A 23,268-nucleotide genomic window follows, 5' to 3' on the forward strand; every position below is an offset into this window, starting at 1 on the left:
TTGCAGGTGATTGCACAAAGGTGAGAAAGGGTACCGTATCCCCGGATAACATGTATGGATAGCGTACACATTCAAAATATATGTCTATACATCAGGAGGCAGGCTCAGACGGTGTTAGGCCCAGTATGGCTTGCAGGTGATTGCACAAAGGTGAGAAAGGGTACCGTATCCCCGGATAACATGTATGGATAGCGTACACATTCAAAATATATGTCTATAGATCAGGAGGCAGGCTCAGAAGGTGTTAGGCCCAGTATGGCTTGCAGGTGATTGCACAAAGGTGAGAAAGGGTACCGTATCCCCGGATAACAAGTAAGGATAGCGTACACATTCAAAATATATGTCTATACATCAGGAGGCAGGCTCAGACGGTGTTAGGCCCAGCATGGCTTGCAGGTGATTGCACAAAGGTGAGAAAGGGTACCGTATCCCCGGATAACATGTATGGATAGCGTACACATTCAAAATATATGTCTATACATCAGGAGGCAGGCTCAGACGGTGTTAGGCCCAGTATGGCTTGCAGGTGATTGCACAAAGATGAGAAAGGGTACCGTATCCCCGGATAACATGTATGGATAGCGTACACATTCAAAATATATGTCTATACATCAGGAGGCAGGCTCAGACGGTGTTAGGCCCAGTATGGCTTGCAGGTGATTGCACAAAGGTGAGAAAGGGTACCGTATCCCCGGATAACATGTATGGATAGCGTACACATTCAAAATATATGTCTATACATCAGGAGGCAGGCTCAGACGGTGTTAGGCCCAGTATGGCTTGCAGGTGATTGCACAAAGGTGAGAAAGGGTACCGTATCCCCGGATAACATGTATGGATAGCGTACACATTCAAAATATATGTCTATACATTAGGAGGCAGGCTCAGACGGTGTTAGGCCCAGTATGGCTTGCAGGTGATTGCACAAAGGTGAGAAAGGGTACCGTATCCCCGGATAACAAGTAAGGATAGCATACACATTCAAAATATATGTCTATACATCAGGAGGCAGGCTCAGACGGTGTTAGGCCCAGTATGGCTTGCAGGTGATTGCACAAAGGTGAGAAAGGGTACCGTATCCCCGGATAACATGTATGGATAGCGTACACATTCAAAATATATGTCTATAGATCAGGAGGCAGGCTCAGAAGGTGTTAGGCCCAGTATGGCTTGCAGGTGATTGCACAAAGGTGAGAAAGGGTACCGTATCCCCGGATAACAAGTAAGGATAGCGTACACATTCAAAATATATGTCTATACATCAGGAGGCAGGCTCAGACGGTGTTAGGCCCAGTATGGCTTGCAGGTGATTGCACAAAGGTGAGAAAGGGTACCGTATCCCCGGATAACATGTATGGATAGCGTACACATTCAAAATATATGTCTATACATCAGGAGGCAGGCTCAGACGGTATTAGGCCCAGTATGGCTTGCAGGTGATTGCACAAAGGTGAGAAAGGGTACCGTATCCCCGGATAACATGTATGGATAGCGTACACATTCAAAATATATGTCTATACATCAGGAGGCAGGCTCAGACGGTGTTAGGCCCAGTATGGCTTGCAGGTGATTGCACAAACGTGAGAAAGGGTACCGTATCCCCGGATAACATGTATGGATAACGTACACATTCAAAATATATGTCTATACATCAGGAGGCAGGCTCAGACGGTGTCAAGCACAGTATGGATTTGACGGCCCAGATTACACAGCGGAGGAGCAGGGAGAGGTAAAGATTGCAAATGCTGGGGCCCTGCCCAAGCAAGGGGGGCCCACTCGTGGGCGTCGGTACTGGCACTGGGCCCCTCATAGTACGGCGGTGTGTCTGACGGCGGGTGTGCACCACCACCGTCAGAGACACTTGATTGCACTATGAGGGACCCTGTGCCAGTGCCCGCGCCCAAGAGTCGGCCTACCCACCTGTCCAGGGCAACGGCACTCGCACGGTGTCGTGCGCTAGGTGGTGACCCCGGCCATGGGGGGGAGGCAGCACAGTTAGGGAGTTTTAGAAAGTGGCATATGTTGATGATGGACATTCAGCTGATGCAAAAGGCGAAATAGGTGAAGTCCCAGGAAGAGGTGGACCAAAGCAAGCCATTTTTCTGTCACCCTATGTGTCATCAGGGGAAGGTGGGACAAAATCCTTGGAAACCCATGCATGGTTCATTTTAATGAAGGTTAGATCATCCACATTTTGGGTTGACAGATGGGTCCTTTTTTCTGTCAGGATTGATCCAGCTGCACTGAAGACTCTTTCCGATAGCACACTTGCAGCTGGGCAAGCGAGCTCCTGTAAGGCATATTGGGCCAATTCAGGCCAGGTGTCCAGTTTAGCGGCCCAATAGTCAAAGGGGAATGACCTGTGTGGGAGAACATCGATATGGGAGGAAAAGTAGTTTGTAACCATAGTTGACAACTGCTGTCTCCTGTCACTTTCCATCGATGCAGTATTACCAGTTGTGTGAGCGGTATTTGAAAAATCAGTCCACAACATTGTCATGAAACCCCTGTCTCCAACACCACTTCTGCTGTGTGCACCACGAACACCTCTGCCAAGCTGCCCCCGGCCCGTACGGCTCGTGTGAGAACCATCACCGCTGTTGTGTGCTGGGAATGCCTCAAGCAACCGATTTACCAGAGTTGCTTGTTTATTAGCCAATATTAGGTCAAGGTTCTCCTGTGGCATGATGTTTTGTAATTTGCCTTTATAGCGTGGATCCAGGATGCTGGCCAACCAGTAGTCGTCATCGTTCATCATTTTGGCAATGCGGGGGTCCCTTTTTAGGATCTGCAAGGCATAATCTGACATGTGGGCCAATGTTCCCAGTGTCAATGATGCACTGCGAGTGCTGGTTGGAGGAGCACTTTCTGGCAAATCCACATCCCTCCAGTCACGCACAAACCCTGTACCAGACCTTGCCACGCCAACATTTTCACTTGCCCCACGAGATGCATCCTCCTCCCCTAAGTAATCATCCCCATCATCCTCCTCTTCTTCCTCCACCTCGTCCAGGAGAGGTCCCTGAGCAGACAATGGCTGAATGTCATCAAGGATTCCCTCCTCCTCTTCCTCCTCATCAACATTGGCTGCAGACGCCTGCTCCTTAAGGTGCGTCAAAGTTTGCATGAGCAGACGCATAAGTGGGATGCTCATGCTTAGGATGGCGTCGTCTGCGCTTACCAGCCGTGTGCATTCCTCAAAACACTGAAGGACTTTACAGAGGTCTTTCAGCTTCGACCACTGCACACCTGTCAACTCCATGTCTGCTCTCAAAGTGCCTGGCCGTGTATCCTCCCACAAATGCATTATGGCCTGCCTCTGCTCGCACAGCCGCTCCACCATGTGCAGGGTGGAGTTCCACCTTGTTGCAATGTTGATAATGAGGCGGTGGTTGGGAAGGTGGAGCAATCGCTGCAGCTTCTGCATACGAACGCAGTGTACAGGCGACCGGCGGATGTGCGCGCACAGTCTTCGCACCTTCTGGAGCAGGGCTGTTAACTCCGGATAATTTTTGAGGAAGCACTGCACCACCAGGTTCAAGGTGTGAGCCAAGCAAGGTATGTGGCTGAGTTTTGAAAGGGCTATGGCTGCCACAAAATTACGGCCGTTATCACTAACTACCTTGCCTGCCTCAAGATGTACACTGCCCAGCCATGACTCAGTTTGTCGCTGAAAGTACTCGGCCAGCACCTCGGCGGTGTGTCTGTCGCCCAAACACATCATCTGCAACACAACCTGCTGACGCTTTCCACTAGCTGCTCGATAGGGGGACACATCGTGTGCAACAGTGGCAGCTGCAGATGGAGTCCTCGTACGACTGCGCTCTGTGGACGAGCTTTCGCTTCTGGAGGAGGAGGAGGAGGAGGGTGGAACGCCTACAGCCAACTGTTTCCTATACCGTGGGCTAGGCAGCACTGTCCCACCACCGCTGTCCCCTGTGGACCCTGCATCCACCACATTAACCCAGTGCGCAGTGATGGACACGTAACGGCCCTGGCCATGCCGACTGGACCATGCATCAGTTGTGAGGTGCACCTTTCCGCTCACTGACTGCTTGAGTGCATGGACAATGCGGTCTTTCACATGATGGTGGAGGGCTGGGATGGATTTGCGAGAGAAGAAGTGGCGACTGGGTAGGTCATAGCGTGGTACTGCATAGGCCATGAGTTCGCGGAAAGCTGTGCTTTCCACCAACCGAAAGGGCATCATCTCAAACGAGATTAGTTTGGCAATGTGGGCGTTCAAACCCAGTGTACGCGGATGAGAGACTGAGTACTTTCTTGACCTACTCATAGTGTCTGGGAGGGTGAGCTGGACTTGAGAGCTGCATATGGTGGAAGTAGCGGTGGACAGGGCGGACTGAGAGAGGGTTGATGATGGTGATGGAGTTGGTGTTCTTTCTGATGGCCTAGAATCAGTCTTTCGTTGATATAACAGTGGGATTCCCTGACTGCTGTGGCCTTGCAACGACACCTCAACATTTGCTGCTGTGCTAACCGGTGGGCTTACAGTGGGGGAAACAATGTAGCGTTGCTGACTACCTTCGTTGTGATCAGTTGCACATGTGGCACTTGAGGTTTGGTGTTGTGTCCACGCTTGCAAGTGCATACTGGTTAAATGTCTAAGCATGCAACTGGTATTCAAATTTTTCAGATTTTTCCCTCGGCTAAAGGTCTTTGCGCACTTCTTACAGATAACCTTGGCCTGATCATGAGGATTTTGTTCAAAAAAGTGCCACACTGCACTCTTCCTACTTTGGCAGACATTTTGCGGCCTAGCACGCTGTGATCTTTTGACCCTCTGGACAAGCTGTCCAGCAACTCTTTTGATGTTTGGAACCTGTCTTTGGAGTGCTCCGGGCCTGCCAGATAACAGCTGTTGCGATGTCGATGTCTGCTGTGGATGCTCCTCATCTGAGCTATTGGAAGCAGCACCCTCTTCCCCCAATGGATGCCAATCTGGGTCAACAACTGGGTCATCCATCACCGCCTCTTCTATGTCATGTGCACCTTCCTCTGTGTCACCGTGTATGGTGGTATAGTGTGCGGGAATGGGCACCTGAGTCTCATCAGGGTCAGAATCTGGCTCTGTACACTGCGAGGACAATGTAGTGCTCTGAGTGAATGTACCAGCAGAATCATCCATCAGTGGCTGTGCATCAGTGCACTCCATGTCAGATTCATCTTGGCCTGGGTAATTCACCATTTCACTTGATAATCCAGGCATGGTATGTGAAAACAGCTCCATGGAGTAATCAGTAGTATGGCCTGCGTCATCCTTCAATCTTGGTTGGGGTGAAGGACACAAGGAAAGGTGTGGTTCATGAACATGAGCCTCCAATGACGACTCAGTGCTTTTACTTTTTACAACTGAAGAAGAGGAGGCGATAGAGCTGGAGGCTGAGTCAGCAATGTAAGACAAAACTTTTTCCTGATGCTCTGGCTTTAAAAGCGGTTTGCCAACTCCTAGAAAACTAAGCGTTCGAGGCCTTATGTAGCCAGACGATGACGCAGGCTCAACACCTCCTGCATTCGGTCCTATTTTGCTCTTGCCACTACCATCAGATCCACCACCAACACCATCATTACCAGCTGCCAACCCCCGCCCAATTCCACGGCCTCTTCCACCAGACTTCCTCATTTTTGGTAGAAATGTAGACAAAATCCAACAAACTATATAGTAATGTAAAACAAGGTACAAGGTGTCTATAGGACAGGGGAGATTTTGAATTTCTGCAGACACTTGTGGACACTGGACACTTTTGGATTGTGTGAGGCCCACTGAATATCTGAGCGCTGTGAGAATCATGTGGGAATAGTGGATGAGGGCAGGTATATCTCGCCAAGATTCCTTTCCTATGTGGCCTAGTCTCGTCAGTATCACACCTGCTTGCTAATGAATAATGGGAGATGGATATAAAAGGATGCCAGGTGGTTGTGTGAGTGTCTCTGCCTGGGAACACAGAGAGCCTGTCTGTGTGAGAGACACACGTGAGTGGAAGCAGTGCCCACTGCAACTGTGGTTTGGCTGGACGGGAGAAGCCCGCCAGTTGTTAGTTAGGTTGTCCATTGTTTAGTTAGTGCCGGACAGGCAAGGATTTGTTTTATGTTTTATTTCCTTTTGCATTGCTTTCACCGTTAATAAACCTGACCCAGGGTCAGTTACACCCGAATCCCAGCTCTGCGCCTGAGTTTCATGCTGAATGCACGTGACCTTTGACCCCAGCAAAGGCGATCCCGGAGTGTTTTATTACATTGTGGTGGAGAACGCGGGCATCACGTTGCAAGCATGAGCATGGAGGACGTGGTGAAAGCGCTGGTACAGTCCACCACCGTCCAGCAAGAAGCTAATCGGGTGATGATGGCCCAGCTGAAGGAGTTGGTGGACATGACAGTTACCGATCGTTCGCTTCTCCAGCAGGTGGCGCAGCGCTTGGCAAGCTTACCTGAGGTTAACCTGGAAGCCGAGTCGAGAGTGATTCACGTGAGTCGGTACTGGCAGAAGATGACGACAGAAGACGACGTCGAGGCATACCTGACTACGTTTGAACGGACGGCGTTGCGAGAAAAATGGCCGAAGGCAAGATGGGCCGGCCTGATTGCCCCGTTTCTTTCCGGTGAGGCCCAAAAGGCTTATTATGACTTAGAGCCTGAAGCTGCGCAGGACTTTGACAAACTGAAAGCCGAGATCTTGGCCCGGCTGGGAGTGACGACCGCTGTCCGTGCACAGAGAGTGCATCAATGGACTTATCAGCCGGATAAACCACCGCGGTCACAGATGTTCGACCTGATCCACGTGACGAAGAAGTGGCTACAACCTGAGGTGCTGACAGCGCCAGAGATAATCCAGAGAGTCGTCATGGACAAGTACCTGAGAGCTCTACCGCCAGCCCTGAGGAAGTGGGTAAGCCATGGAAATCCTACGACGGCAGATCAACTGGTGGATCTGGTTGAACGTTACTCCGTGGCGGAAGGACTCCGAGACAACGCTACCCCACCTCGTTCTTCATCATCTCCACGTGGAACTGGTAAGACTGTTCCAGGGAGTAGGGGAGATGGAAAAATCCCTAAGACAGTGGGGGAGGAAAACGGGACTGCCCGCACTGCGAGGCCGAGAGTAACGAACTATGGTCTAAGCAAGGGGCCCGTTAGGTGTTTCCGCTGCCAAGAGATGGGACATATTGCTGCGAACTGTCCGGTCACTACTGAACCCATGCAGTGCGACGTCACAGACTCTAAAAACCTCATGTCTATGGTTGCACGGGTAGTGAGTGTGAATGCCGGTCAAAAGGATGTGGAAAAACACTTGTGTGATTTAACTGTTGATGGCAAAAATGTGGTGGCATTGTTAGACTCGGGAAGTGTGGTGACTCTGGTGAAGGCCAGTCTGGTGTCAGCCCCGACTGGACCATCAGACAAATTTTCTGTAACGTGTGTGCATGGAGACACCTGTTCGTACCTCACCACGGTCATATGCATTACAACTTCCTATGGGTCTGTGCAACATAAAGTGGGACTCGTCCCAGCGTTATTGCATGATGTTATCCTGGGCCGGGATTTTCCCCACTTCTGGCAATTGTGGGAGAATCAGTTGATGCCTTTGGGTAATAGTGTACATGATTCTTCTCCCAGGGCGCGTGTGGGTCCCGAACCCCGGGAAGAGGTCTCCCCGGAAGACTCGGGGGAAGAGTCTGCGGGAAATGACCTGCAGTTCCCGTTTTCAGTCATGGCGGGTGATACGGAGGAGACCGGGGAAGAGGAGGACGCTGACAGCCGTCCACGTCCCCGTTTGCCGGATTTAGAAGTTCAGAAAGATGACTTCCAAAGCGAGCAAATAAAGGATCCTACCCTTTCTCAGGCTAGGACAAATGTAAAAGTGATAAATGGGGTTCCCGTAGAACCTGGCTCTAGGCTGGCATATCCTTACATGGTTCTGGAGAATGATTTACTCTATCAGATAGAGAAAAAGGGGGAAGATACGGTGCAACTATTAGTCGTGCCATAACCCTACCGGCGGCAGGTGCTGGACCTGGCCCACGGACATGTGATGGGAGGTCACCTGGGAGTCCAGAAAACCACCGAAAGGATATTACACTGTTTTGTTTGGCCAGGCATGCATCACGATATCCGTGTATATTGTGAGTCTTGTCCTGACTGCCAAGCCTCTGCACCTAAGCCCCGGTTCTGTAGCCCTTTGGTACCCCTACCCATTATTGAAGTCCCGTTTGAGAGGATTGGGATGGATTTAGTTGGGCCCCTTCCACGGTCTGCACGTGGACACCAACATATCCTGGTCATCTTGGATTATGCCACTCGTTACCCGGAGGCCATCCCTTTGCGTAACACGGCGACCAAGATGATTGCCAAGGAACTGGTGCATGTGTTTAGTCGGGTCGGTATACCAAAACAGATATTCACCGACCAGGGGATCCCCTTTATGTCCAGGGTAATGAAGGAGCTCTGCCGATTGTTACAAATCGAACCGTTACGCACATCCGTGTATCACCCTCAAACAGACGGGTTGGTCGAACGGTTCAATAAAACTCTGAAGCAGATGCTGAGAAAGGTGATAGACAAGGATGGGAAGAACTGGGACTATTTACTTCCGTATTTGCTTTTTGCCATCAGGGAAGTACCCCAGTCTTCCACGGGATACTCGCCTTTTGAGTTATTGTACGCCCCACGTCCTCGCGGACTGTTAGACGTTGCAAAAGAAACCTGGGAGGGTCAGGTCACTCCGTTTAAAACAGTGATAGATCACGTCACACAAATGCAGGACCGTATTGCGGCTGTTATGCCTATCGTCAAAGAACACATGATACAGGCTCAAGGAGCCCAAAAAAGAATCTATGATAGGGGTGCCAAGATCCGTACGTTTGCACCCGGAGATAGGGTGTTGATCCTGGTCCCCACGGTGGACAGTAAGTTCCTGGCAAAGTGGCAGGGCCCCTTTGAGATCAAGGAAAGAGTTGGTGAAGTAAACTACAAAGTATACCAGGCAGGTAAACGGAAACCTGAACAGATTTATCATGTAAATCTGATAAAGCCCTGGAAGGATCGGTCTGCCTTGTCAGCGGAGCTGGCCCGTCCTGTCTGCTCGCATACCGTACCGGAGGTACGGGTTGCAGAGACTCTCTCGGAGCGGCAAAAGACTGAGGTCAGGCAGTTTCTACTTCACAACCAAAAGTTTTTCTCAGAAAAACCCGGGCAGACTACGCTAATAAAACATGACATCGTAACGGAACCTGGTGTCACAGTTCACGTAAAGCCCTACCGAATCCCGGAAGCGCGCCGTGAAGCCGTTTCCCGAGAAGTGAAGGCAATGTTAGAGATAGGTGTCATTGAGGAATCGCACAGTGCTTGGTCCAGCCCGATTGTGCTAATTCCTAAACCGGACGGCACCATCCGGTTCTGCAATGACTTCAGGAAACTGAATGCGGTCTCAAAATTTGATGCCTACCCCATGCCCCGGGTCGACGAGTTGATAGATCGGTTAGGAAAAGCCCGGTATATTACGACCCTAGACCTAACAAAGGGGTATTGGCAGATCCCTCTGGTGGAGGCTGCCAGAGAAAAGACAGCATTTGCTACCCCAGAAGGTCTGTTTCAGTATGTGTATATGCCGTTTGGTCTGCACGGAGCACCGGCGACCTTCCAGAGACTGATGGATCGAGTCCTGAGGCCACATAGGCAGTACGCTTCGGCCTATTTGGACGACATTGTCATTTACAGCTTGGACTGGGAGACTCATCTCCAGAAAGTACAAGCTGTGATTGACGACCTGTGGGAGGCAGGTCTAACCGCGAACCCCAAGAAATGTCACATCGGGCTAGAAGAAGCCCGGTATTTGGGGTATGTAATTGGGAGGGGTGTTGTTAAACCCCAGGTTGATAAGATTCAGGCGGTTCAGGACTGGCCACAACCTGTCAACAAGAAGCAGGTGCAAGCCTTCCTGGGGATCGCCGGCTATTATCGCCGGTTCATACCCAATTTTGCAGCCATCGCTACCCCCCTGACGGATCTTACAAAAGGAAAAGACTCTGTCATGATTAAATGGAGTTTAGCGGCTGAAGAAGCCTTCCATAGCCTAAAACGGGCACTTTGCTCTCAGCCCGTACTGGTGACTCCGGACTTCCGCAGTGAGTTTGTGGTACAAACGGATGCCTCTGATACCGGTATCGGGGCCGTACTCTCACAAGTGAGGGACGGAGTGGAACACCCAGTCCTCTATCTCAGCAGGAAGCTGAATAAACACGAGCAAAGGTATGCAGTCGTAGAAAAAGAGTGCCTCGCCATTAAGTGGGCTCTAGAGGCCCTCAAATTTTACCTGGTGGGCCGAAAGTTCAGGCTGATCACTGACCATGCCCCTCTCAAGTGGATGCACTTGAAAAAGGAACGGAATAGCCGGGTGACCCGGTGGTTCCTTGCCCTGCAGGCCTACACTTTTACGGTGGAGCACCGCCCAGGGGTACAGATGGGAAATGCAGATGCCCTGTCCCGAGTGCACTGTTTGGCGGGTGTCATTGCTCGACAGGAGTGGTCTGAGCAGAAGGGGGGGATATGTGAGAATCATGTGGGAATAGTGGATGAGGGCAGGTATATCTCGCCCAGATTCCTTTCCTATGTGGCCTAGTCTGGTCAGTATCGCACCTGCTTGCTAATGAATAATGGGAGGTGAATATAAAAGGATGCCAGGTGGTTGTGTGAGTGTCTCTGCCTGGGAACACAGAGACACTCACACAACCACCTGGCATCCTTTTATATCCACCTCCCATTATTCATTAGCAAGCAGGTGCGATACTGACCAGACTAGGCCACATAGGAAAGGAATCTGGGCGAGATATACCTGCCCTCATCCACTATTCCCACATGATTCTCACAGCACTCTGTCACAGGCTCAATGGCAGAGCTGTGACCAAAGTCACTAGAGGATAAGGGAGATTTTTAATTTCTGCACACACTTGTGGACACTGGACACTTATGGATTGTGTGAGGCCCACTGAATATCTGAGCGCTCTGTCACAGGCTCGATGGCAGAGCTGTGACCAAAGTGACTAGAGGATAAGGGAGATTTTTAATTTCTGCACACACTTGTGGACACTGGACACTTATGGATTGTGTGAGGCCCACTGAATATCTGAGCGCTCTGTCACAGGCTCGATGGCAGAGCTGTGACCAAAGTCACTAGAGGATAAGGGAGATTTTGAATTTGTGCACACACTTGTGGACACTGGACACTTATGGATTGTGTGAGGCCCACTGAATATCTGAGCGCTCTGTCACAGGCTCGATGGCAGAGCTGTGACCAAAGTCACTAGAGGATAAGGGAGATTTTTAATTTCTGCACACACTTGTGGACACTGGACACTTATGGATTGTGTGAGGCCCACTGAATATCTGAGCGCTCTGTCACAGGCTCGATGGCAGAGCTGTGACCAAAGTCACTAGAGGATAAGGGAGATTTTGAATTTGTGCACACACTTGTGGACACTGGACACTTATGGATTGTGTGAGGCCCACTGAATATCTGAGCGCTCTGTCACAGGCTCGATGGCAGAGCTGTGACCAAAGTCACTAGAGGATAAGGGAGATTTTTAATTTCTGCACACACTTGTGGACACTGGACACTTATGGTTTGTGTGAGGCCCACTGAATATCTGAGCGCTCTGTCACAGGCTCGATGGCAGAGCTGTGACCAAAGTCACTAGAGGATAAGGGAGATTTTGAATTTGTGCACACACTTGTGGACACTGGACACTTATGGATTGTGTGAGGCCCACTGAATATCTGAGCGCTCTGTCACAGGCTCGATGGCAGAGCTGTGACCAAAGACACTAGAGGATAAGGGAGATTTTGAATTTGTGCACACACTTGTGGACACTGGACACTTATGGATTGTGTGAGGCTCACTGAATATCTGAGCGCTCTGTCACAGGCTCGATGGCAGAGCTGTGACCAAAGTCACTAGAGGATAAGGGAGATTTTGAATTTGTGCACACACTTGTGGACACTGGACACTTATGGATTGTGTGAGGCCCACTGAATATCTGAGCGCTCTGTCACAGGCTCGATGGCAGAGCTGTGACCAAAGTCACTAGAGGATAAGGGAGATTTTTAATTTCTGCACACACTTGTGGACACTGGACACTTATGGATTGTGTGAGGCCCACTGAATATCTGAGCGCTCTGTCACAGGCTCGATGGCAGAGCTGTGACCAAAGTCACTAGAGGATAAGGGAGATTTTTAATTTCTGCACACACTTGTGGACACTGGACACTTATGGATTGTGTGAGGCCCACTGAATATCTGAGCGCTCTGTCACAGGCTCGATGGCAGAGCTGTGACCAAAGTCACTAGAGGATAAGGGAGATTTAGAATTTGTGCATACACTTGTGGACACTGGACACTTATGGATTGTGTGAGGCCCACTGAATATCTGAGCGCTCTGTCACAGGCTCGATGGCAGAGCTGTGACCAAAGTCACTAGATAAGGGAGATTTTGAATTTGTGCACACACTTGTGGACACTGGACACTTATGGATTGTGTGAGGCCCACTGAATATCTGAGCGCTCTGTCACAGGCTCGATGGCAGAGCTGTGACCAAAGTCACTAGAGGATAAGGGAGATTTTTAATTTCTGCACACACTTGTGGACACTGGACACTTATGGATTGTGTGAGGCCCACTGAATATCTGAGCGCTCTGTCACAGGCTCGATGGCAGAGCTGTGACCAAAGTGACTAGAGGATAAGGGAGATTTTTAATTTCTGCACACACTTGTGGACACTGGACACTTATGGATTGTGTGAGGCCCACTGAATATCTGAGCGCTCTGTCACAGGCTCGATGGCAGAGCTGTGACCAAAGTCACTAGAGGATAAGGGAGATTTTGAATTTGTGCACACACTTGTGGACACTGGACACTTATGGATTGTGTGAGGCCCACTGAATATCTGAGCGCTCTGTCACAGGCTCGATGGCAGAGCTGTGACCAAAGTCACTAGAGGATAAGGGAGATTTTTAATTTCTGCACACACTTGTGGACACTGGACACTTATGGATTGTGTGAGGCCCACTGAATATCTGAGCGCTCTGTCACAGGCTCGATGGCAGAGCTGTGACCAAAGTCACTAGAGGATAAGGGAGATTTTTAATTTCTGCACACACTTGTGGACACTGGACACTTATGGATTGTGTGAGGCCCACTGAATATCTGAGCGCTCTGTCACAGGCTCGATGGCAGAGCTGTGACCAAAGTCACTAGAGGATAAGGGAGATTTTTAATTTCTGCACACACTTGTGGACACTGGACACTTATGGTTTGTGTGAGGCCCACTGAATATCTGAGCGCTCTGTCACAGGCTCGATGGCAGAGCTGTGACCAAAGTCACTAGAGGATAAGGGAGATTTTGAATTTGTGCACACACTTGTGGACACTGGACACTTATGGATTGTGTGAGGCCCACTGAATATCTGAGCGCTCTGTCACAGGCTCGATGGCAGAGCTGTGACCAAAGACACTAGAGGATAAGGGAGATTTTGAATTTGTGCACACACTTGTGGACACTGGACACTTATGGATTGTGTGAGGCTCACTGAATATCTGAGCGCTCTGTCACAGGCTCGATGGCAGAGCTGTGACCAAAGTCACTAGAGGATAAGGGAGATTTTGAATTTGTGCACACACTTGTGGACACTGGACACTTATGGATTGTGTGAGGCCCACTGAATATCTGAGCGCTCTGTCACAGGCTCGATGGCAGAGCTGTGACCAAAGTCACTAGAGGATAAGGGAGATTTTTAATTTCTGCACACACTTGTGGACACTGGACACTTATGGATTGTGTGAGGCCCACTGAATATCTGAGCGCTCTGTCACAGGCTCGATGGCAGAGCTGTGACCAAAGTCACTAGAGGATAAGGGAGATTTTTAATTTCTGCACACACTTGTGGACACTGGACACTTATGGATTGTGTGAGGCCCACTGAATATCTGAGCGCTCTGTCACAGGCTCGATGGCAGAGCTGTGACCAAAGTCACTAGAGGATAAGGGAGATTTTGAATTTGTGCATACACTTGTGGACACTGGACACTTATGGATTGTGTGAGGCCCACTGAATATCTGAGCGCTCTGTCACAGGCTCGATGGCAGAGCTGTGACCAAAGTCACTAGATAAGGGAGATTTTGAATTTGTGCACACACTTGTGGACACTGGACACTTATGGATTGTGTGAGGCCCACTGAATATCTGAGCGCTCTGTCACAGGCTCAATGGCAGAGCTGTGACCAAAGTCACTAGAAGATAAGGGAGATTTTTAATTTCTGCACACACTTGTGGACACTGGACACTTATGGATTGTGTGAGGCCCACTGAATATCTGAGCGCTATGTCACAGGCAGAAATTGGCTAGTGTATCACAAACTACAAGGTGTATGTAGAATTGGGCAGAATAGGAATCTCCCTAGAGTGCAGGTCTGTAAGAACGGAACATGTCCTCGACTTATTCTCACAGAGTGACACACTGATAGCTTCACTGTGGCTGTGATAACAGCCATTACACGGTACTGTGTGAGGAGCGTACACCGCTGTATGGTGTGAAAAAATGCACGCTCAGTACCTCAGCAGGACAAAAAAAAAAAATTGGGATTGCTTTTAAAAAAGCAGTTTGCGGAGCAGTGGGTAAACAGCAATGCAGGAATGTCAGGAAGCTTTAGAAGGCAGCCCAACAACCAACACCACTGATACACCACTATATAGCCTCCCCTTGCACTGCACAGTGACTGGTGTGTTGTACAGGCAAAATTGCTAGCAGCAGAAGCAGTTTTTTTTTCTTCTTCTCAGCAGGACAAAAAAAAAAAAATTGGGATTGCTTTTAAAAAAGCAGTTTGCGGAGCAGTGGGTAAACAGCAATGCAGGAATGTCAGGAAGCCTTAGAAGGCAGCCCAACAACCAACACCACTGATACACCACTATATAGCCTCCCCTTGCACTGCACAGTGACTGGTGTGTTGTACAGGCAAAATCGCTAGCAGCAGAAGCAGTTTTTGGTGTTTTCTTCCCTGCCTAACGCTCTCCCTACAAAATCAGCAGCAGCAGCAGCTCTCTCTATTCTGAGATCAGCATGAGTAACATGGAGGTCGGCGTGCACGCCCTTTTATACCCCCTGTGACGCCCACCAAAGCAAGCCAATCACTTGCATGCCCTTCTGAAAGATGGTGGTGACCCGTGCCTAGGTCATCACGTTGCCCACAGTGTCCGTGGATCCTGATTGGCTGAAAAAGAGCGCAAAACAAACTTTTGAAACGCGACTTTGGCGCGTAAGTCGCCGACCTCGTGGCCGACCTCATCCTAGGGTCGGGTTTCGTTTCATGAAACCCGACTTTGCCAAAAGTCGGCGACTTTTGAAATTTTTCGACCCGTTTCACTCAACTCTAGTGGTGAGCACTTTGAATCCCCAAGTGTTTCACTAAAGCTTATAATGCCCGGGCATGAAAAAAAAATAATAATTTTTTTTCCACAAAAATGATCTTAGTCCCCAATTTGTTATTTTCCCAAGAGTATCAGGAGAAATTGGACCCCAAAAGTTGTTGTCCAATTTGTCCTGAGTGCGCTGATACCCCATATGTGGGGGAGAAACACTGTTTGGGCACACGGCAGGGCTCGAAAGGGAAGTAATGACGTTTTGGAATGCAGACTTTGATGGAATGGTCTGTGGGCGTTATGTTCCATTTGCAGAGCCTCTGATGTACCTAAACAGTGGAAACCCCCCACATGTGACCCCATTTTGGAAACTAGACCCCCTAAGGAACTTATCTAGATGTGTGGTGAGCACTTTGAACCTCCAAGTAATTCCCTAAAGCTTATGATGCCCAGGCATGAAAATATAAAATCCTATTTTGTTTCCAGATAAATGATCTTTTAGTCCCCAATTTTTAATTTTCCCAAGGGTAACAGAAGAAATTGGACCCCAAAAGACGTTGTCCAATTTGTCCTGAGTACGCTGGTACCCCACATGTGGGAAAAAACTGTTTAGGCACATGTCGGGGCTCGAAAGGGAAGTAGTGACGTTTTGGAATGCAGACTTTGATGGGTCTGCTGGCGTCATGTTCTGTTTGCAGTGCCCCTGATGTGCCTAAACAGGAAAAAAACCCACATGTGACATCATTTTGTATACTAGACCCCCAAAGAACAAATCTAGATGTGCCCCCAACTAAACTAATGTAAATTAGTAGTACATGGAGGTGTGGTACAATTTGAAGCAATCCTTCATACTGCCACCTGCCAGGTTTTTCGGGGCAGGTGTCGCTCTGGTAAATGGTGTCCTTGCATATTCCCTTTTTGTAACACACTCTGCACCTTTTTTGTGGCTTACCTTTTCCACCAGTTGACGGGACCACCCCAGGAAAATGCTGACCTGGTACGATACGAGCACCTTCAGTTCCGGAAGTACTGGGACCCGCTCCTTCCTGAGCGCCAAACACCAGGGCCTTAACCACTACCTCCTGGAAATGAAGGTACGACGTATCGGTGTGGCATGCACATTGTGACAGCAGGAATGCGTTGAGCATTGCCATTTGTACGATGTGCACAGCCAGCTTTTTGTACCACGCCCTGGCCTTTCTGAAAGCATTGGACGGTTGGAGGTATTGATCGGAGAGATCAATGCCCCCCATGTTTTTGTTGTACCCCACTACACAGGTCGGTTTGCTGACCTGTGTGGAGGTACCCTGTACAGTGCAGAGGGTGCTGCCATCACCATGTATGGTGGGCAAGAAATGGACATCCCATACGTGACCACCAGTAGGTGGTCGCTACATTGGGCTCTGCTCTCACCTTTTCTGAGCATCTGCCCAACCTCTTGCCTGGAGGTTGGCTGAGCCCCTGACCTGGAGGACACGGCACCCAGGCGGGCACCTGTATGCACAACAGACTGTGAGTAAAGCTTTGGAACTACATGCCCTGGTGTCCTTCGCTTATTCCTGCGCCAACCCACTCAGCACTGCTACATCTGTGCTTAACACTGCACCATTACGCTCTCCTCACTAGCTCTTCATCTACACTGCCCTAGGACTACGGCCCTACCTGTGGAGGGCCACAACATCATTGCTGCACGACACAATCTGTCCCAGAGGATCTGTCTGCAGCGTCGGCTTAATATCTTCATTGCCGAACACCACAGGTGGTGTCACGTATCATCCACTTATAAACTTTATCCCCATCACTCTTCCCATTTTACAATGGACGCCCATGGCCACATTCCGGGTCACCGCCGCTGTGACATCCCCCATTGAAATCCACGGGGCCTGGCTCCAAGTACCTGGCACGGGGCGCTCCTTCTGCAATCTGGTACCCCTGCTCCTGCCTGTTCTCTGCTGCTCCTGCCTGTTCTCTGCTGCCTCCTGCCTGTTCTCTGCTAGTCCCACCAGCTCTCTTTTTCCCTGCCTGATTTCTGCTTCTCCTACCTGGTCTCTGCAGCCCCCTTCTGTTCTCTTTTGCCTCCACCTGCTCTCTGCTTCCCTGCCTGCTATCTGCTTTCCCTGCCTGCTCTTTGCTGCCCCCGCCTGCTCTCTGTTGCCCAACCTGCTCTCTGCTGCCCCACTTGCTCTCTGATGCCTCCACCTGCTCTATTCTGGCCCCACATGCTCTCTGTTGCTCCGCCTGTTCTCGGCTGCCCGCTTGCTCTCTGATGCCCTCGCCTGCTCTCTACTGCCTCTGCCAGCTCACTACTTCCCCGCCTGCTCTCTGCTGCCCCGCCTGCTCTCTGTACAATTTTTTTTTTAAAGTAAAACCTCAGTATTTAGGTTAAATTGCTGTGTTGGCACTTTGCGATAAATAAGTGTGCTTTAGGTTGCAGTTGGGCACTCGGCCTCTAAAAGCTTCGCCCTAACTGCTATAGAGTATAAGTCCATCAGAACTAATGATGACTTTCTGTGCTGTTTAGCATCTGACTCATTTAGTATAATGCCACTTAGCTAATTCTGTACTGGATCTCTTTCCAGTGCAGCCACATTTTGGCAATTATGACATTACAAATTTGTTGTTGGTTTTCTAATCTTAATCAGAGGCAGACATACTGGCGATGGCCTTTGGTCTGTTATTTATGGCAGGCATATCTTTTTCATTTTCTACTAAGAACTGATCCCTAGAAGTTTTATATTAACACACCTTGAGATAATTCACTTTAATATGTGCAATGCTCTGCAAGAATCTTTATTTCACATTTATCGGTCACTTTTGCTTGTACTTGAAAGACACTTTCCAGTCTTTCCCACCCTAAGGCTTATTTCTTACAGTATATGTATGGCAATAACCTGATAATTGTCTTTTTCTCACTGGTGTGTTAGTTGCTTGTGCCTTATAATTATTTTCTACCTTTACCTGTGAGTTCCTATGAGCAATATGTTGGCTTGTTTAGGCTGCAACACTCTGGGTAAGGATCCTGGCCACTCAACCCTTTAGATGCAATGGTAACCTCTAGTATCTACAGTGGGAAAGCGTTCCTTCTGTCACCCTATCAACTTGAAGTCCAGTGGCCGGACTGATCTTTTTACATAAAATACTAAATTAGTTCTTAGAGAGCCATATTTAGAATGCTTAAAGGATACCTATTTATATAATTGCCTTGTAATGTTTTCATTTCCTGTTCTGTCCAGATGTCACCGTATCCCAGAATTCCAAGTGGAGGAAGTTCACCGACCACCATATTGGGACACCCAAGTGATGGGTGTTGCAATATGGAGACTACTGCTGGTCCTACCTATTGCACTGTGCCACCAGCGGAACAACACACTTTATACGCCTTATGCACCACTCACATTCTCACATTCACACTCACTCACACTCACGCAGCCTCTTGCGCGGCACCACCAGCGGAACACCGTCGCACTGCGCCTGTGCGAATTCCGTGCAGGCACAGTGAATCATTTGGCTGATCCTGGTAGCAGATGCGCGACGTGTCTACAGGCAGGGGAAGCCGGTCACAAAAAAGGGGTTTCCCATTAATGAAAGTTAATTTTAAAAATTGTCTGTGTCTGACCGTGTACGGAGCATACCACATCTCCTGGGCAGGGGAGGAAGCAAAAGACCATACTGACATTACAGCAGGAGATCGCAGAGGATTCATTTTGTGAGGTAAAATATTTCACTGACTGTTTTTAAACAATATTTTACCTCACAAAATAAATCCTCTGTGATCTCCTGCTGTAATGTCGGTATTGTCTTTTGCTTCCTCCTCTGCCCAGGAGCTGTGGTATGTTCTGTACACAGTCAGACACAGGGGTGAGACAGAGCACAGGGGGGAGACAGCTCAAATGGGACAGCACATGAGGGGAGAACACAGCACAGGAAGGAGAGAGACAGCAGGCAAGGGGGATAGCACATGAGGTAGACAGGTCAAAGAAGAGAGCACAGACGGGAGAAGTCAGCACATGGGGAAAGAGAGAGTAGATATGTGGGTGAGCACATGGGGGAGAGATTTTCAACGCTGCAAAGCCTTCCCCCATCGTGACCTTACCGACCTTACCGACATCGGGCCTCCATCTAGTATATATATAAGATGCTAGCAGGAATGCGGGATGCAGTGACGAGCAGGAGGCAAATCAAGAGATAACAGTTGTTTTATGCAAGGACAAAAGTTGCAGTTTATGCTCCTCACAGAGAGCGGCGGGGGTTAATAACAATCAAACGGTACACAGTACACAGACAATGCGCAGTAAACACTTTGCAGAGAGAAGAATCAACAAATAAAACGTGTAAACTTATCAGTTCGTAGCTCCCAGATGGAGGGAGGTTGGAAGAGTCCTCGATGGCGGCGACGGTGTCGCGAGATAGAGTTGAAACGGTCCCAGAAGAAGTTACTGCACAGTCTCTGTCCTGAAACGGTGCTCCTGGGTTTTTCCCGGCGAAGACTCTCAGTCGTGGTACACGAAAGGGAACGGGTGAAGCATTCTGACACTGAGTGCGTAGTGCCACAGATGTGCCCTCGCATACAGGGTGGTGAAGAGGCTCAGCGGTGGTGAGCGTGTTGGACCTAGTCGGGGACACCGGTCTGTGAGGGCAGCTATGGACTTCAGTCTGAAGTCATAGGCGGTCAGGTTACACACATTCAGCGTGTGTGGAGGAGGAAAGGCGGTCGACCTGACTGTAAGCTGTGTCAGGCAGTGTGGAGACGGAATCAACCTTCTCCCTTTGGGTCAGCTCTCCTCCCAAAAGCCCTGAAAGCTCGCGCTCGTTCCCTTTTATAACTGACCCGCCCCTTAAAGTCAGATGCTCAGGTCTGTCCAAGTCAGAAAGGTTTCCCCTCTGCAACGATGGTGACAGACCTGACAGTTCCAGCCCAGAGACACGTGAAGTAGCCACTGTCTGGTCCATCCTCCTACATTTACACTGACCTGTGCACATTGTGATAAAACACTCCGGGATCGCCTTTGCTGGGGTCAAAGGTCACGTGCATTCAGCATGAAACTCAGGCGCAGAGCTGGGATTCGGGTTTAACTGACCCGGGGTCAGGTTTATTAACGGTGAAAGCAATGCAAAAGGAAATAAAACATAAAACAAATCCTTGCCTGTCCGGCACTAACTAAACAATGGACAACCTAACTACCAACTGGCGGGCTTCTCCCGTCCAGCCAAACCACAGTTGCAGTGGGCACTGCTTCCACTCACGTGTGTCTCTCACACAGACAGGCTCTCTGCGTTCCCAGGCTGAGACACTCACACAAGCACCTGGCATCCTTTTATATCCACCTCCCATTATTCATTAGCAAGCAGGTGCGATACTGACCAGACTAGGCCACATAGGAAAGGAATCTGGGCGAGATATACCTGCCCTCATCCACTATTCCCACATGATTCTCACAACATATTTTTCTTTATTGTTCATTTGCTCCCTAAATGCAAAGTTTAGCAATTTTTTTCTTAAATCTATGTCAGTTTGCTGCTGAAGAGTGTCTTTAAGTCTTTTATCTAGCTGAATGTTCTTCTTGTTTTGGTTCTTCGCCTCAATGTGGATAGGGGAGAAAGTATCTATAGTCTCATGGAGGACAAAGAAAACAAGGACAATTCCACCTGCGCCTATTGCGGGCACATGTCAGCTGTTCAAAACAGATGACATGTACCAGCTTTGATGCGGGCTCACCGCCGGAGCCCTCATCAAAGTGGGGGAGAAATCCAATGAAGGATTGTGTCCGTCATTGGACGTTAAGGGGTTACCTCAAGAAGAGTTCAGAAATCAATATTTTGTGGAATAACCATGATTTTTAATCACAGCTTTCATGCGTCTTGGCATGCTTTCCACCAGTCTTTCATACTTCTTTTGGATGACCTTATGCCACTCCTGGTACAAAAATGTAAGCAGTTCTTCTTTGTTTGATGGCTTGTGACTATCCATCTTCCTCTTGATTACATTCCAGAGGTTTTCAATGGAGTTCAGGTCTGGAGATTGGGCTGGCCATGACAGGGATTTGATGTGGAGGTCCTTCATCCACATATTGATTGACCTAGCTGTGTGGCATGGGACATTGTCCTGCTGGAAAAACCAGTCCTCAGAGTTGGGGAAAATTGCCTGAGCAGAAGGAATCAATTGTTTTTCCAGGATAACCTTGTATGTGGCTTGATTCATACGCAAAGATTAACCAACCCAATTCCAGCCTTGCTGAATCATCCCCAGATCATCACCAATCCTCCACCAAATTTCACAGTGGGTGCAAGACACTGTGGCTTGAATGCCTCTCCAGGTCTCCATCTAACCATTAGACGACCAGGTGTTGGGCAAAGCTGAAAATTAGACTCATCAGAGAAGATTACCTTACTCCAGTCCTCTATGGTCCAAACCTTATGGTCTTTGGCAAATTTCAGCCTGGCTCTCCATGCTGCGATTTCACTCGCACGTATAATACAGCTGAGAAAAAAATCGGTGATGGAGCTGCCCCATAGATTAACAGTTGTCTGAGTGCTATGCGATTTTTTATTGCACATCACTCGTCCGTATTCCTCGCTAGTGTGACTTCAGCCTTAGTTTGAGTCACTGGCGTAGACATCAGTTCTTTTGCTATGTTTCTTTGACTTGTCAAGGTTTTTTTTTATTTTCAGCTAACCTTCAAATTGTACATTTAAAAACTAAAGCTAATCCTAACATGGATGGTAGAAGCTAACAGTGAGCCAAAAGATTTTTCCGTGAATACATTCTTTTATTAAATACATACAGGTCCCAAATTTTACACACACATACAACTAACACTATTAGTCACTGACATATATAAATCTAACTGTTCTGCAATGGTTTACTGTATGTAAACAGGTCTCCTATCCTGTCGGGTTCTGCAATGATTTTTCAGAAACCGACAAATGAATTAATGGCTTTTATTCAATCTTTCTGTGCAATATAAATACATATATATATATATACACACACACATATAATATATATATAAAATATATATATACATATAATACATCTACATATAATATATATATATATATATATCAGTGACAAATACAATTAGTCTAGTGTTGCTGTGTATAAATTATAGGGGGACCCCATGCCGTTTCGTTCCTTGAAATAATCATTAAGTAATTACATACATGTCTATAATTTTGAACCAACACTGTACTAATTGTATTTGTCACTAACGTGTATATATATATATTCTCTCTATATATTCTATATATATATTACATATATATAATATATACAAGGTCGGCGTCAGCACCCGGCACACCCGGGCAAGTATCGGGGCCCTGGCGAGACGGGGGTGCCCACTCGGCACCTGAGCAAGGTTTTTTTTGCTTTTTTTATAAGTCCGGGGTCGGCCCCACCCCCCGCCCTCCTCAAGACATCATACTCACCTCCTCCAGCGGTGCCTACAGCTCCAATCGTCTCCTGCATCTTTTCCCTGTGTGAGCGCGCAGTCACGTGGTACCGCTCATTAAGGTCATGAATATGGATGCCACTCCACTCTCATAGGCGTGGCACCCATATTCATGACCTTAATGAGCGGTACCACGTGACCGTGCGCTCTCACTGGAAAAAGATACCGGACATACATGCAGGGACCGCGCCAGGACTCAGGTGAGTGGCATGCCCAACTGGGGGGAATGAGCTGGGGGGAGTGAGCCGGGGGGAGAATGAGCCGGGGGTGGGGGGAATAATGAGCCATGGGTGGGGGGGAGAATGAGCTGGGGGGAATAATGAGCTGGGGGTGGGGGAGAATGTGGCGGGGGGGAATAATGAGCCGGGGGTGGGGGGAGAAGGAGCCGGGGGGGAG

The sequence above is a fragment of the Dendrobates tinctorius genome, unplaced genomic scaffold, assembly GCF_039654945.1.
Source record: "Dendrobates tinctorius isolate UK_male_01 unplaced genomic scaffold, ASM3965494v1 ptg000028l, whole genome shotgun sequence".
In the NCBI taxonomy this organism is placed as follows: domain Eukaryota; kingdom Metazoa; phylum Chordata; class Amphibia; order Anura; family Dendrobatidae; genus Dendrobates; species Dendrobates tinctorius.